Below are 16,858 nucleotides of genomic sequence, written 5' to 3'. Positions count from 1 at the left end.
GTGCCACCGTGGTGCAATGGTATGCACGCCCGCCTTGCACGCAGAAGGTCGTGGGTTCGATTCCCCGGCCAGGCAACATCAAACATTTTCAACGGTGGCAAAATACCCCTCAGTAATGTTGGCGACATTTCCTGAGTATTTCAGCCTTGGAAAACTTCTCCATAAGTGGTGTCTTAAGACACGCCGTTCGGACTCGGCGATAAACAGTAGGTCCCATATCATTGAGCTAAATATGAATCGGGGTGCACTCATTGATATGAGAGAAGTCTCCCTTGTCCCGTATGGGATGTTGTGGAAAAATGTTTTTTTTTTTTGTTGTTAAAGTCATTTCCGGTGAACTTTTGCATAGGAAAAGTCATCTCCGGTGAACTTTTGTATAGGAAAAGTCATCTCTGGTGAACATTTGTATAGGAAAAGTCATCTCCGATGAACATTTGTATAGGAAAAGTCATCTCCGGTGAACTTTTGTATAGGAAAAGTCATCTCTGGTCAAATTTTGTATAGGAAAAGTCATATCCGGTGAACATTTGTATAGGAAAAGTCATCTCCGATGAACATTTGTATAGGAAAAGTCATCTCCGGTGAACTTTTGTATAGGAAAAGTCATCTCTGGTGAACTTTTGTATAGAAAAAGTCATCTCTGGTGAACTTTTGTATAGGAAAACTCATCTCCGGTGAACTTTTGTATAGGAAAAGTCATCTCTGGTGAACATTTGTATAGCAAAAGTTATCTCCGATGAACATTTGTATAGGAAAAGTTATCTCCGGTGAACTTTTGTATAGGAAAAGTCATCTCCGGTGAACTTTTGTATAGGAAAAGTCATCTCTGGTGAACTTTTGTATAGAAAAAGTCATCTCTGGTGAACTTTTGTATAGGAAAAGTCATCTCCGGTAAACATTTGTATAGGAAAAGTCATCTCCGGTGAACTTTTGTATAGGAAAAGTCATCTCCGGTGAACTTTTGTATAGGAAAAGTCATCTCCGGTGAACTTTTGTATAGGAAAAGTCATCTCCTGTGAACTTTTGTATAGGAAAAGTCATCTCCGATGAAATTTTGTATAGGAAAAGTCATTTCCGGTGAACTTTTGTATAGGAAAACTCATCTCCGGTGAATTTTTGTATAGGAGAAGTCATCTCCGGTTAACTTTTGTATAGGAAAAGTCATCTCCGGTGAACTTTTGTATAGGAAAACTCATCTCCGGTGAACTTTTGTATTGGAAAAGTAATCCCGGTGAACTTTTGTATACTTTTCATTCATAATTTTGCGATTTTTGTCGGTAACTCAAAAAATGGGTCCCAGAATTCCACTAGTGGTCTGTGTACAATTTGCCAAGTCTAAACCCGCAATTGCATGGTTGTATTTTATTGACCATAGACTTTGGCCTATAAACAGAGATTTCGCCCACAACATTCTTGACGCAATGTGGGTCACAATTTAATGCACTCAAAATTTTGAAAATATTAAAGGAAGGAAGGACATTTGTACTGCGACATATATTATACACGTAGTGATCCCCAAATAACGGGGTGGGGGCCAAGACACTTGATGCGTCACCAATAGCATCTCTAGTGCAAACGTCAACCTCAGGCTTCGCGCGCCGTTCCCTGTGTTCATGGATGAGGAAATGACGTCCGAATAAAAGGTCGAATAACCTTTCAACACCAGATACCAAAACCGAAGTAAGGAGGCATGTTTGGAGGCCCCCTTCTCAACAAACATCGAGAATTTAAAGGTAGCAATCCAGACTAGGCACCACTAGGCCAATCCCCTAGTGACGCTGAAACATAAACGATTACAAATCCGAAGAAGAGAAACGTAAAACGAACCGATTTTCTGATGACGAACCCTTCATGCCCACGGATAAGATTCGCAACATGGAACGTAAACTCCCTATTCCAAACAGGAAAACTTGCACAATTAACGGCACAATGCAATAGACTAAATATCCACATAGTCGGAATTAGTGAAATGCGTTGAAATGGCAGCGACGACTTTACAAGTTCACAAGGAGACCGGAGCGGATTGATCTTTCTAGTTCCTTTTCCCAAAAGGAACTAGTACCTTAAAATACTTCCATAATTCCAAATAGTTACGAGACCGAAATAGTTCAACGAGCCTTTCTCTTTCATCGTTCTTTTCGTTCCAAATAGTTCCGGGACCGAAATGTTTTCATTGTTTGGTGGATGAATTGACATACAAATAAATAAATTGCAGCGAACAAGCAGCAACAATGAAAGATCGACGTAGGCGTTAAATTAAAGGAACGAGAAACACGAAGGGAACTATATAAACGCAAGAGCTGGATATAGTTCCAGTATACTCCGGACTCTAAGAAGGAGAGCCCCATACACACGGCGTTGGCATTTTCGTTAGCAAGACGTTCGTGACTCCATACTATCTTGGTCAGCTATCTCAGAGCGAATAATTACGATTCAGCTGAATAGCAAAATTACTATAGTCCAATGCTATACCCCGACGGAAAAGAAAAGGTTTACGATGATCTAAACCGAACTTTACGACGCTTCGATAAAAAAGTTTACTTATATTGATGGACGATCCAAATGCACGCATAGGCAATAACAATTTCGGATTCACGAACATAATGGAAAGGCACAGCCCTGGCGAAAAAAAAATGCAAATGGAGAATTGTTTCTTGAAATATGTTCAAAATTCGACCTCGCGATAGGCGAGTCCTTCTTCCCGCCCAAAACTTTTCACAAAATAACATGACGATCGCGAAATACACGTATCCCAGTAGAAAGTCAAATAGATCATTTGTGCATTGCTAAAAAGAATTTTAGAATGCTGCAAGACTTGAGAGTCCTACGTAGTGCCGAGGCGATTCATTTTCTTCTAATAGCTGAACTTAAAATCATGCTCCGAAGATAGACTCGCCAATCCACAACCAGAGAACCGAAACGCCACACTTTTAACACCAACAAACTGCAATCTGAAGAAACAAAATGTAATTTTCTGCTCAGTTTCTCAAATAAAAAACCCGCAGATACCATTAACACAAGCACCGAATCTTAACATAGAAGCTGAATGGACGAAAATTAAAAACGACCACTGTGAAAAAAGTAAACTTCCACAAAAAAATCATAAAGAATGGTTATCCCATGAATTTTGGAATCTAGCAGAGGAGCGACGTAAAGCAAATACAAAATTACTGTCGGAAAAGATCCCCTCCAAAAATCACAAATCTTTCGAAGAATTCTTCTCTTCTTATCTGCTTGCGCAAGTACCCAGGCTTCGGAACCATACATCAGCACGGGTAGTATCAGTGTTTTGTAAAGCGTTATTTTTGTTTGACGAGTTGTGCCTTTGTTTTTAAAGTGCTTACTTAAGCCAAAGTAGTATCTGCTGGCCAGTACAATTCTTCTTTTTATTTCACAACTGATGTCGTTTGTTGTGTTTACGGCGGTGCCGAGGTATACGAAGTCTTTTACTACCTCAAAATTATAGGAACCAACTTCCACTGTTGGTCCGAGCTCTAAGGACTTATTGCGTGTCGACACCATCAACTTGGTCTTCTCGCCGTTTACCGCCAGACCCACTTTAGCAGATTCTCCTTCGACCTTCACAAAGGTATCGGTTACTTCTTTGACTGATGTCTATATTATAAGCAAGTAACATGTGGCTATTGGTGTAGATTGTGCCACTTCTTTTGACGTTTGCCTCTCGTGTAACCTTTTCTAACAGGATGTTGAAAAGATCACACGAAAGGCTGTTTCCTTGCCTGAAACCTCTTTTGGTACAAAAATCTTCGGAGAGGTTCTTTCCTATTTTAACTGAAGATCTTGTGCCAGTTAGAGTCATTTTACTAAGCCGAATGAGCTAAGCGGGGATACCAAATTCAGACATTGCTTGGAATACCTTTGAACGTAGCGGGCTGTCGAAGGCTGCTCTATAATCGACAAAGAGGTGGTAGGTGTCGATCTGCATCTCTTGCGTCTTCTCCAGGATTTACCGCAGGGTAAATATCTGGTCAATGGTGGACTTGGCAGGTCTAAAGCCGCATTGGTGTGGTCCAATTATTTCGTTGACCAATTATCCCTGACACTATCTTGTAGGCGATAGGGAGAAGACTTATGCCCCTATAGTTGGAGAATAAAGTCTTATCTCCTTTCTTATGGACGGGACACAGGATGTTCAGGTTCCAATCGTCGGGTGCGCGTTCTTCCTGCCAGATGGAGCTAACTAGTTGATGCATAGAACTATCAGCGTGTCGGCTCCGGTTTAAAACAGCTCGGCTGGTAAGCCATCAGCTCCTGCTGACTTATTATTATTCTTGGCTGGGTGATATACATTCAATACCATCTTCTGGGATTGGATATGTGGTATCTTCGTCGACTTCGATACTACTACTTCCATATCCTTACCACACTATCTGTATCAATTAAGAGATTACCTTGCTGGTCTCTACAGGAGGATGTGCCAGTTCCAAAACCTTCAGTTTGATGTTTCACTCTTTGGTAGAATTTTCGGACTTCATTCTGCCTCCTGTACATCTCGATTTGTTCACACTCCCGCTTTTCCATATCTCTCTTTTTCCTGCGGAAAAGGCGTTTCTCCTCTCTCCTTTTCTCTCGATACCTCTCTCGTGCTCTAAGCGTTGCTGCTGATTGTAAAGTAGCCCTATATGCCGCATTTTTCTCTTCGGTAGCAGCACGACACTCCTGGTCATACCATGGATTCCTTGGTGGAGGTCTCTGGTATCCAAGTACTGATTTTGCGACTGTTTGCATCGAGTGGGCAATGTTTTGCCATTGTCCTGATATGTTATCGGGACGAGGAGTGCTTTGATAAGCAGTTGGGCCAGTTGAGTGGAATATGCTGTGGCTATCTGTTGTGATTGCAGCTTACCGATGTCCAACTTCCGTGTTGTGTCTGTTCGCACTTTCTTTGCTACGTTTAATCTGATACGTACCTTTGCTGCAACAAGGTAGTGGTCCGAGTCTATGTTTGCACCTCGGAACGATCGTACATCCAACACGCTTGATGCGTGTCTTCCATCTATCACAACGTGATTAATTTGATTTTTTGTTCTTTGAACTGGCGACAGCCAGGTGTGCTTATGAATATCGAAATGCTTAAATCTGGTACTGCAAACTACCATGTTTTTAGCAGCTGCAAAGTCTATCAGCCTCATTCCATTGTCAGATGTTTCGCTGTGGAGACAGAATTTCCCGACTGTTGGGCCAAAGATATTCTCCTTTCTAATTTTGGCATTGAAATCGCCTAGTATAATTTTAACGTCATGGGCAGGGCAACGGTCATAAGTTTCTTCTAAGCGCTCGTAAAATATATCTTTGGTCTGTTCGTCCTTGTCTTCAGTGGGAGCATGAGCGCAAATAAAGTTGATGTTGAAGAATTTTGCTTTTAATCGAATTGCAGCGAGTCTTTCATTCACTGGGGTGAAGCTGGAGACCAGATGTTTTAACCTCCGACCAACTACATATCCTCAACCAAACTCATCCTTTGTGTCATGGCAGCTATAATACAGTGCGCGACCTTTAGGTGTTGTTGTGAGGCCTTTCCCGTTCCATCGTATTTCCTGTATGGCAGTAATGTCGCCCTTGTAATTTTCAGGTACATTTGTTAATGCGTAGAGTGCACTTTCCATATAAAGTGTTCGAATATTCCAGGTGCAGATTAGCAGATCATGCTCCTTAAAACGTTTGCGGGGTTCGTCAACTTTAGAGGGGGTTGCTTTTCTTTTCTTTGGTTTTTTCATAGCAGGCTGTTTTTTTTCTAGGGGAGGGTTACTAACCCGACGCCCAAACCCAAGTTTTCAACGTTCTTATGGGTGAACATGCGGCACATGTTAGCTCACTACCTTTAACGGGTGTTAAAGGCAGTTCCCCAGGTGACACCACGGGGAGGTCAGTGTCGACTTGAGATGAAAGAGGGACCAAGATAAATCCTGGGATTTGTCATGTTAAAGCCGGTCAGGGCCGTTCCTTGGTATCTTCCATCCCCTACGTCAACGATAAACTCAGTTTTATAAATTCTATGGCTGCCGAAGCCGAGGCAGCAGCAAGTCGTGGAGAATTAAAAAAAGTTTTTAACACAACAAGAAAACTTTCGGGGGAAAAACCAAAATTCATGTATACCGATTTAAGACAAAAACGGAACTATTCTCACGGACACAGACGCCCAGCTCAAAACATGGAAGTAGCACTTTGAGGATATCCTAAAGCACACTGCCGAACTCGATAAAATTGGGTACCCCCTATATAATTGAAATAAAAGAGACAATAATACTATTAAAAATGGTAAAGCAGCAGGTAATGACAATCTGCCTGCAGAATTTTACAAATGCGACACAGAATATTTCGCTAAAATACTCTCGCCACTTATAAAAAAATCTGGGAAACAGAAACAATCCCGTCAGAATGGAAAGAAAGCCTCATAATAAAATTACCAAAGAAAGGAGACACAAAACTTTGCAACAACTGGAAAGGCATAGAATTATACTCACCCGCACATTCGAGCCACTAGACAAATGCCTTCGTAAAGAACAAGCAGTGTTCGGACCTAACCGCTCCTGTGTGGGCCAAATGAATAGTCTGCGATTGTTAATCGAACAGTGCAACGAGTTCAACACGCCATTGTATTTAATCTTCGTCGATTTTGAGAAAGCCTTCGACGTTCTTAACAGAAACAAACGCCAAACCGTCTATCGGTAAACCATAAAAATATTGAAATGCGGAAAGGTACCAATGTCAAAGTAGCCCTAAAAGCTGAACAAATCTACAATTGATCTGATCCTGATGGGAAAATTAGTGACAATTAGCACAGTAGGAAACCTTTGGGCAAGTTATCAACTCGGGAATGTGTCGATGATGTGAACTGTGAAGAAGGTTAGGTTAGGCCAAAATAGCCATACGGCAGACATCAAACGACAAAGGTCTATCAAATTTCCGTTACCATTTCAGGTAATATCCAGATCCAGATCTAACAAGGGCAACGCATGAACAATGGTCCTGGATGATCTTCAAGTGGATGCTGTACCTTTAGAGAGACATTGTGTTCTCAGGCGAAGGAGAACCTCCCAAACATACACAGTTTGGTAGTGCCGCTCCTTATAGTGAAGTTAAGTGTATGTGATGCGTGAAAAAGAAATCCTTCTTTGGACTTTCTTTCAGAACAGGCGCCAAAGTTTCTCTAGGGTCACTATCTTCTAATCCATCTACACGACCTTTGAATACCCTGACCACACCAGTCAAAATGTGGATAGGCCTCCAAAAGAACGGGGAATAAAAGCTTTGCTATAACATCATGTTGTCTAATTGTGCTTCAGATGATGATTTGCTTCTTCTCTCAACTTTTGTGGTTAGGGGGTTCACATATAATATTGCCTACTGGAATTGTTTTCGTTGTCGCTGCCGGTATCAGTTACCTTTATTATACAGATTATTATTATTTTTATTATTATTATTATTACCTTTTTGGCTCTTCTGTAAATAAAGTATTTATTAAAGGATTCGTTCTTTTTGCTTCCCTACTTTTAATTTCTCACAAAAACGTTTCGATTGCTGTTACATTGTTTACCCACTGCATAATTACGTTGTCAAAAAAATTTAGCATAATACAGTAATCCACAACCAGTCAAATGCATCGCTTTATCCTGGTCTTGGTCTGGTCTTCCTACATGCTATAATCTTTGCCACAAGCAGTTAAGAACTGAACTTTTTTGCAAGTTAACTTTTTTCAACGGGTAGCGTTGATTATTTCTTCTCTTTTTTCTTCTTAACCTTAAAAAAAAAAAAAAAAACAGAAAAACAGAAAAAACGCAAACATAAAAGACATCGAACGAATCCAAAAAAAGTTACAGTCAAAACTAAGAAAAACTTTAAAAGAGTCCCCAAAGAGGTAATTCTCCCCTACTGTTCCATCGAAAACGTAAAAAAAATGTAATTAAAAAACAGATTTTAACCCAGTTAGATTTTTTGTCTGAAAAAAAACTTCAACTCCAGGTGTTTTTAGAAAAGAAAAAAGAAAATTTACGGAAAAACAACACAACCAAACAGAAATACAACAAACAAAGTACATAGGAAACAAACGACAACGTTGAAACACGCAGCATGAAACCAAGGAACCAACCACCACCACCAAACTCGCACAAGCAATTATTTTTCTGTTTTTTTTTTGTTTTCAATTTTTTGTTTTGAATGTTTTTAAGTTTTTTAGACTTACTACATAGACAGACGATGAGGGAACCGAAAGACTTGATCCTGAGCCACCTCTTGCACCGAAACCGTATGCCTAGTATAATTGATTTGAGAATGATGTTTTTTTGTTGGTGAGTAAATGATTATTTTTTAATTTTTGTTGTCGATGTTGTAAAATATGTTATAAAATATAAGAGGAGTTTGGTTTAATACAAATATGAGATTTAATTGGTCCATTTTGAAAATATCACTTTTCATTTTCATTTTTTTCCTTTTGTAATGCATTGAAATATACATTTGCGACCATATAAAGCATATATTGTCTTGATCAGGATGAAATTCTGATTCGACATAGCCATGTTCGTCTGTCCGTCTGTTGTAATCACTCTAGCGTCCACAATAATTGAGCTAGAGTGTCTTTTTCCATAGGCAGGTCAAGTTCGTTGATGGGCTTTATCGGCCACCGTTTTGGTATTACCCCCATATAATGGTACCTCCCGATTTTCGGTATTTTGAGGATTTTAGCTAAAATTTTTAACCGAATTACCTGTAATTTAAGTGTTGAGGTTCTTGGTGGTCACAAGCATATCCACCAAAATCTGTCAACATAGGTCCGCGTTTTGGTGTAGCCCCCATATAACGGTACATCGCGATTTTCAGTATTTTGAGCTACCTGTAATTTGACAGTTAAGGTTCCTAGTGATAACAAAATATTTCCACCAAAAAATGTTTTGGTATAACCCCAAAATCAGTACCTCCCGATTTTCGGTATTTTGAGGAATTTAGCTACAATTTTTAACCGAACTACATGTAATTTGAAAGTTGAGATTGTATTGAAAAGGTGAATTTTAGCGAAGTCTCAAACACCCAACCAATATGCTACGATCGTATTCCTGGTGGCATATAGGATGTGAGGCTAGTAGACAAAGACTGAGTTTGATAACTTCTATTTATACGGACATTATTGGAAATATGCAGAAATGAAGTCTGATTTCACTCAGAAATTCCCATATATTCTTGATAAAGGTATAAGTCTGAGTCGATCTATGCTTTGTGGTAGTCACTCTAGCATCCACAAAAATAGAGATAGGACACTGAAATTGAAAAAATGCGTCTTTTGTCTGCAGGCAGGTGAAAGACTAAACACCAACTTCCAGCAACTTCGGTAAAACAATGTTGCAAAGTTTCACAATACTAATATTCGGGAAGGTACCGTTCTACGGACGCTACATGAAGGCGTGGACCTGTATGGACAAATTACGGGGGGGAAGTTTTTTACTACCAACGATTACTAAATACCTAATTTCAGCCATTTTTGTGGAATATTGAAAACACAAATTTTAAAATACCGAAAATCGGGAGGTACAGGTTTATGGGGGCAATATGAATGCGTAAACCTATATCTACAAATTTCGGTGGAATATTGATGCCACAAACTTCATGTATCTAAACCGACAAAATTCTGGGGAAAAGTTTTATACCCCCAACGAAGACTAAGTACCAAATTTCAGCCATTTCCGAGGCCACAATCTTCAAAATACCGAAAATCTGGAGGTATTGTTCTATGGGGGCTATCTGAGGGCGAGGACTTATACCGACAAATTTCACATGGAATGTTTTATACCCCAACTGAAGACTTAAAACTAAATTTCTGCCATTTCGTTGGAATAGTGATGTCACCTGGGGAACTGCCTTTAACACCCGTTAAAGGTAGTGAGCTAACATGTGCCGCGCGTTCACTCATAAGAACGTTAAAAACTTGGGTTTGGGCGTCGGGTTAGTAAACCTCCCCTAGAAAAAACAGCCTACTATGAAAATACGAAAGAAAAGAAAAACAAAACCCTCTACAGTTGGCGAACCCCGCAAACGTTTTAAGGACCATGATCTGCGAATCTGCACCTGGAATGTTTGCTCTCTTTATAGAGAAGTTGAAGTCTTCGCATTGGCAGACGTACTTGAAAAGTACAATGCTGATATTACTGCCATACAGGAAATACGATGGATTGGGAAAGGCGTCACAAAAACACCTAAAGGTGACGCACTGTATTATAGCTGCCATGACGTAAAGCATGAGTTTGGTTGTGGATTCGTAGTTAGTCGGAGACTAAAACATCTGGTATACAGCTTCACCCCAATGAAAGACTTGCTGCAATTCGAATAAAAGCTAAATTCTTCAACATCAGCTTTATTTGCGCTCATGCTTTCACTGAAAAAAGGACGAACAGACCTAAGATATATTTTACGAGCGCTTAGAAAAAACATATGACCGTTGCCCTGCCCATGACATTAAAATTATTCTAGGCGACTTGAATTCCAAAATTGGAAAGGAGAATATCTTTGGCCCAAGAGTCGGGAATTTCAGTCTCCACAGTGAAACATCTGACAATGGAATGAGGCTGATAGGCTTTGCACCTGCAAAAAACATGGTAGTTAGCAGTACCAGATTTAATCATCTCGATATTCATAAGGGCACCTGGCTGTCTCCAGATCAAAGAACAAGAAATCAAATTGATCATGTTGTGATAGATGGAAGACATTCATCGAGCGTGTTGGATGTACGATCGTTCTGAGGCGCAAACATTGATTCGGACCACTACCTTGTTGCAGCAAAGGTACGTACCCGTCTAAACGTTGCAATTAAAGCACAAACAGACACAACGCGGAAGTTGGACATCGATAGGCTGCAAACACAACAGATAGCCACATCATATTCCACTCAACTAGCCCAATTGCTTAATCAAAGCCCTCTTTGCCCGATAACATAACAACACAATGGCAAAACATTGCCCACTCCATGCAAACAGCCGCAAAATCCATACTTGGATACCAGATACCTCCACAAAGGAATTCGTGGTATGACCAGGAGTGTCGTGCTGCTACCGAAGAGAAAAATGCGACATATAGAGCTACTTTACAATCAGTAGCAACGCGTAGCGCACGAGAGAGATATCGGGAGAAAAGGAGAGAAGAGAAACGTCTTTTCCGCAAGAAAAAGAGAGAAATGGAAAAGCGGGAGTGTGAACAAAATCGAGATGTACAGAAGCCAGAATGAAGTCCGAAAATTCTACCTAAGAGTGAAACATCAAACAGATGGCTTTGGTACAGGCACATCCTCCTGCAGAGACCAGCAAGGTAATCTGGTAACAGATACAGATAGCGTGCTCAGAATATGGAAGGAACATTTCTCCAATCTGCTGGTATCCAATAGTAGCGAAGACGATGATACCACAGATCCAATCCCAGAAAATGGTATAGAATGTATACCGCCCGGCCAAGATGAGGTAAAAACAGCAATCAACCGGCTGAAGAATAATGAAGCAGCAAGAGCTGAATGCTTACCAGCCGAGCTGTTTAAACCCGGAGGCGACGCGCTGATAAGGTGTATGCATCAGCTAGTTAGCACCATCTGGAAGGAAGAACGCGTACCCGACGATTGGAACCGGAACATCCTGTGTCCCGTCCACAAGAAAGAAGATAAGACTGTATGCTCCAACTATAGGGGCATAAGTCTTCTCCCTATTGCCTATAAGATAGTGTCAGGGATATTGTGCGAACGACTAAAGCCAATGGTCAACGAAACAATTGGACCATACCAATGTGGCCTTAGACCTGTCAAGTCCACCATTGACCAGATAATTACCCAGCGGCAAATCCTGGAGAACACCCAAGAGATGCAGATCGACACATATCACATACCCCCAACGAAGACTAAGTACCAAATTTCAGCCACTTCGGAGGAATATTGAGGCCACAACCTTTAAAATCCCGAAAATCGGGAGGTATTGTTCTAGGGGGGCTATATGGAGGCGAGGACCTATACCAACAATATTCTGGGGGAAAGTTTTATACCCCAAATGAAAACTTAATACCAAATTTCAACAATTTCGGTGGAATATTGATGCCACAAACTTCAAAATACCGGAAATCCGGAGGTACTATTCTATGGGGCCTATATGGAGGCGTGGAGCTATACCGAAAAAATCTCTGGGTGAAAGTTTTATATCACCAACGAAGATTAAGTACCAAATTTCAGCCATTTCGGTGGTATATTGATGCCACAATCTTCAAAATACTGAAACTCGGGAGGTATTGTTCTATGGGGGCTATATCAAAACGTGGACCGATAGAGTCCATTTGCAATACCAAACATCCTAGGAGCAATAGAAATTTCTATACCAAATTACAAAGTTCTATCTTAAAAATTGCGAGCTGTATCTTGATTTCAACAGACGGACGGACAGATGAACTTGGTTATACCGACTTAGAATTTTACTCTGATCAAGAATATACGAGGGCGGTTCGGAAACTTCTTAGCCTATCAATGAAAGAGAATAGTTAGTTTTTCAAAAATATTTTTATTTTTCAATATAATCTCCTGAAACTTCAATACACCTAGTCCAACGCTTTTCTAGCAATTCTATCCCTTGATTAAAATAGTTTTCCTCAAGGTCTTCAAAATAGTGGTTTACAACTGTAATTGCATCTTTATTTGAGGTAAAACGCTTGCCAGCAAGGAATTTTTTTAGATTTGGGAACAAGTAAAAGTCACTGGGAGCTAAATCAGGAGAATAAGGTGGGTGGTCAAGTAACTCGTACTTTAATTCGTTGATTTTAGCCATTGTTAAAACACTCTTGTGCGCTGGTGCGTTGTCTTGATGAAAAATTATTTTTTTGTGTTGTAAGCCAGGACGTTTTTCTCGAATTTGTACATTTAATTGATCCAAAAAGTTGCAATAGTACTCTGAATTTATTGTTTTACCCGATTGCAGATAGTCAATCAATAAAATACCTTTGAAGTCCCAAAAAACCGTTGCCATAACCTTACCAGCCGATTGAATTGTTTTTGCCTTCTTTGGGTTTTTGATCGGCTGTTAACAAATGCGGCACCCATCTTGCAGAAAGCTTTTTCATCTGTAGTTCTTCATGCAAAATTAAATGGACTCGATCATTTGAGATGCCCATGAAATTAGAAATTTCACGCACTTTTATTCGTCGATCATTTAATTCCATATCATGCACTTTGGCTACAATTTCTGTTGTTGTTGCTGTTTTTGGACGTCCACTACGTGGTTCATCTTCAATGCTTGTACAACCACGTTTATATTCAGCAACCCAATTTTTTACTGTTGTATATGAAAGAGCACTTTCACCTAACACATTCAGCATATCATTACGAATTTCTTGTCCCGATAAACCTTTTTTATGTAAATATTTTATGACAGCACGAATTTCTAATTTTTTCCATTGTAAAAAAATTGCGGATGCGTCTTTTTTGAACACCTGTTTCTATATGAAGAAGTTGCCAGATCGAAAAAAAATTTAACATGTGTTCATAACAGAGATGGAAGTTTCGAAAACACTTAACTTTTTTCTGTTTATACCGCGCTTTTTGTGCTAGGCTAAGAAGTTTCTGAACTCGTATATGGCAATGACAAATTTAATTATACCCTCCATATTATGGTGGAGGGTATAAAAATGGAAGTGACCCAAAGAAACCACAGGTATTTTCGTTTTCCATGTACCCTAACAAGACAAAATTTGTATCCCATAATTTTGGTGTATCTGATATAAGTCAGATTTAAAATGACTAGATAAATAAGGAGTACTTGTGAAAAATATAAACAGTCTACCCCACTTATTTCAATCCTAAATATTTTTTGTCAAACAGAATATTGCCTTAATAAGGCCTTAAATGTACCATTTTATATATTCATATGTATATACCCATACATGTATTGTGTGTATATATACTATTCTGTTTTTTTAGGACTATACCCCTTCTTAACTACTAAAATAATCTTCAAAGTTATTGTTATTTAACTTTAATTAATACCCTTAAAGTGCTTTAATGATAGACTAATCCCTGTAAAAAATCAAAACAAAACAAAACAAAAAGAAACTCAACTGGAAGAGAAAGACTTTATATTAACAACAACAACATTTGTAAAAAAAGAGGCAATATAACTCTTCTTTCTTTCGTTGCCATTACAAAATTGACCTTCAAAACTGAGGATAAGAATATTTTCAACACAAACTAAAGCAAAGTGTAAGTGGACCTTTTTAAATCTCATCGCTTGTATACACCCAAACCCTCATGTTACATAGAAGTAATATGTATGTGTGTGTGTTTTGTATTTTTTGCTTTCAACGTGGGATTGTAGACAAGTGTTTAGGTATTAGAGTGATTAGTGTTTGTATGGTTTTTTTAAGGATATGTGTTTTTATTTAGGTATAGCGTTTTTGTTTCATGTGTTTAAATGTGTGTGTGTAATTTTAAAGGGGATTTTTAGAATTTATTTATTGTGTAATTAATTTTGTTTTGTTGAGCGGAAGGAAATAAAGGAAATGAGTTAATTTTAAAATGGATATTAGGGTTGTTTTTGGTTTTAAATTTTTTGTTTGCCAAAAATTTAACATAAAATTAGAAATTAAATTAAAGAAACAAAATTTTATAGTCGTTTGATTGCTTTTGACTACAAAACGAAATGTGAGAAAAATATTTTTTATTTATTTATATATATGTAATTTAATATTAAGCCGTCATTGTTTGTAATTTCAGTTTATTTAATGGAAAGTTGAAACAAGAGAAAAAATAATTTAATAAAACAATTACCTATTTAGTTAAATAGTTTTAATATTTTTTCGTCATAGAGGTAAGAGCCAATTCTAACAACGTTTGTATAAGCTCCCAAATTAATTGAGAGATTTCATTGAAAATTTAGTAGTATTTATAGCACAGTTGGACTAAAAATACACCAACAGACTTCGGTGCGTTAGAAAAGTCTGCGTTAGAAAAGTCTGTAAACCCAAGTAGTTGCTAATAGTTTAGGTTTTTGAAGGTCAACGAAGTAAGGATATGCTTACTTAGTTGGCCCCCTACAGAACATTTTTCTTATAAGCCGAACTATGAAAACATTTCCATTTCTCTCTATTTGTTGCTTTGATTTTCCAATTTGTAATACCGTCTTCCACTTCATCGAAACCATGGTCTTCCAGTTCTGCATGCACCGCCATGTTACCCGTATTTATACGCCATTTTAGCGCATTCATCATCTCTGACATGGCCTAGCCAACGCAATCATTGCATCTCAATACGTTTATCTATACCAGCCAAGATCACCCATATACGTTAACGTGACTGCAACAACAGCATACGTACTCTTTATTCTCATCTGTCGTGGTTTTGCAAAGGAAAAACACACTCAGAGAGACTAATGCACAAAATATTTTGAGCATCAATGATCGATACTGATGTCGTTATATAGCCGATAGACTCTCAATTCATACGATGCCGATATTCTCCGCCAACAAAGATTAGCCCGTAGATCTTTCGAAGAAATTTTTTCTCAAACACACCAAGAACAGCCTTATCTGCGCAAGTACCCATGCTTCGGAGCCATTCCATAGAATTGGTAGTATCACCGTTTTGTAGAGTGTTATTTTTGTTTGTCTAGAAATGACTTTGTTTATACACTCAGCATTTATGCTAACGAGGGTATATGGTAATATTCAAAAATGTTTTACAATCGTTGAAGTTGAGGTTCACCATTTAATAAGTCGCGAACTGTCAATATATTTTATATAATATGAATATATTTATATTAATTGAAGTGTTTTAGCCGGGGTCGCATAAAATGGACCATAACAAATAATTTATGTGGAAGCTGTGTTGGTGGTAATATTAAAAAATGGGTAAAATGAGTTGAAGTTTACAAGTTTTTTTGTGTTCTTTCTTGATTTCTGGTCAAACCACGGAAAATTCAGACCTGAGCCCAAAGAAAGAATTGAAGAATACCCCTTGGGCAACATGGTTCTAATGTATGACTTTTCAATATATGCACTGCATCCCCCTAAAATCGATGCTGACATTTTGAAGTTTTGAAATCTGGGTTTTTTGAATTTTTCTTATAATTGGAGGGCGCAACCAGATAATTTCCCAAACTATTTATTGGATTGTAGAACTCGTGATTCCACGTCGTTTGATGTATATCTCATGAGTGTGCTTCATACAGCTCCCTAGTAATAAGAGTCCAAAGTCGAAATGTTGGTGCGTAAATTTTCTTTAAAACCCTATTTTTTGGCTTCAAAATTTACAACTGTGACTCAGGTACCCTTGAACCCCGCGTGATTTTAGTTTTTTTACGCGCCGGATCTAATGAACCCTTCCGCGTTCAAATCCATCCACTAAAACGGCGGTTATAGATACCTTGAAAGTAGGAAATTCTGTAAAATTATATTTTGATGATTCCGCGCATTGAACCGCGATTCTCTTTGGTTATTTTTGCATAAATGGAATCCTTCATACGCGATTATATTATTTTCCAAAACCGTGTGACATAAATTACCGAGATTCTGGAGTAATATTCGTATTTCGTATAAAATAGAATTTGGTAGCACATCCGCGGTTCTTGACGAATTTGTTTAAAATTTGTTATAATGACGTATTTTTTATAGGCGGTCACTGAAATCGCATGCACCTTATAATCTTATGTACACCGCGCAATTTTTACCCACATAATGGTTTTTTGAACAGTAAGATGCAGCTGACGGCACACTTTGGCCGTTGAATGAAAAGTGTAAAAATCTCTACATATTGATAGAGATGCACTCGCTGTGTCTGAAAAGCGCATGCGCCTTAACTGATTTTAACGAATTCGCGAATTATACGTTTTTTAACATT

At 38.6% G+C, this 16,858-nt stretch overlaps 1 protein-coding gene across 3 annotated transcripts in view; it reads right to left on the bottom strand.

Annotated features, from left to right (window-relative positions):
• The window catches only part of bma (SCY1-like protein bma), a 406,156-nt gene that overhangs the window by 35,524 nt on the left and 353,774 nt on the right, over nucleotides 1-16,858 (bottom strand). The window lies entirely within an intron of this gene.

Source organism: Musca autumnalis, unplaced genomic scaffold (assembly GCF_047663935.1).
Source record: "Musca autumnalis isolate F117 unplaced genomic scaffold, ASM4766393v1 scaffold_4, whole genome shotgun sequence".
Lineage (NCBI taxonomy): Eukaryota > Metazoa > Arthropoda > Insecta > Diptera > Muscidae > Musca > Musca autumnalis.
The sequence above is the reverse complement of the archived record's forward strand: the minus strand, read 5'-3'. Positions and strand labels throughout refer to the sequence as shown.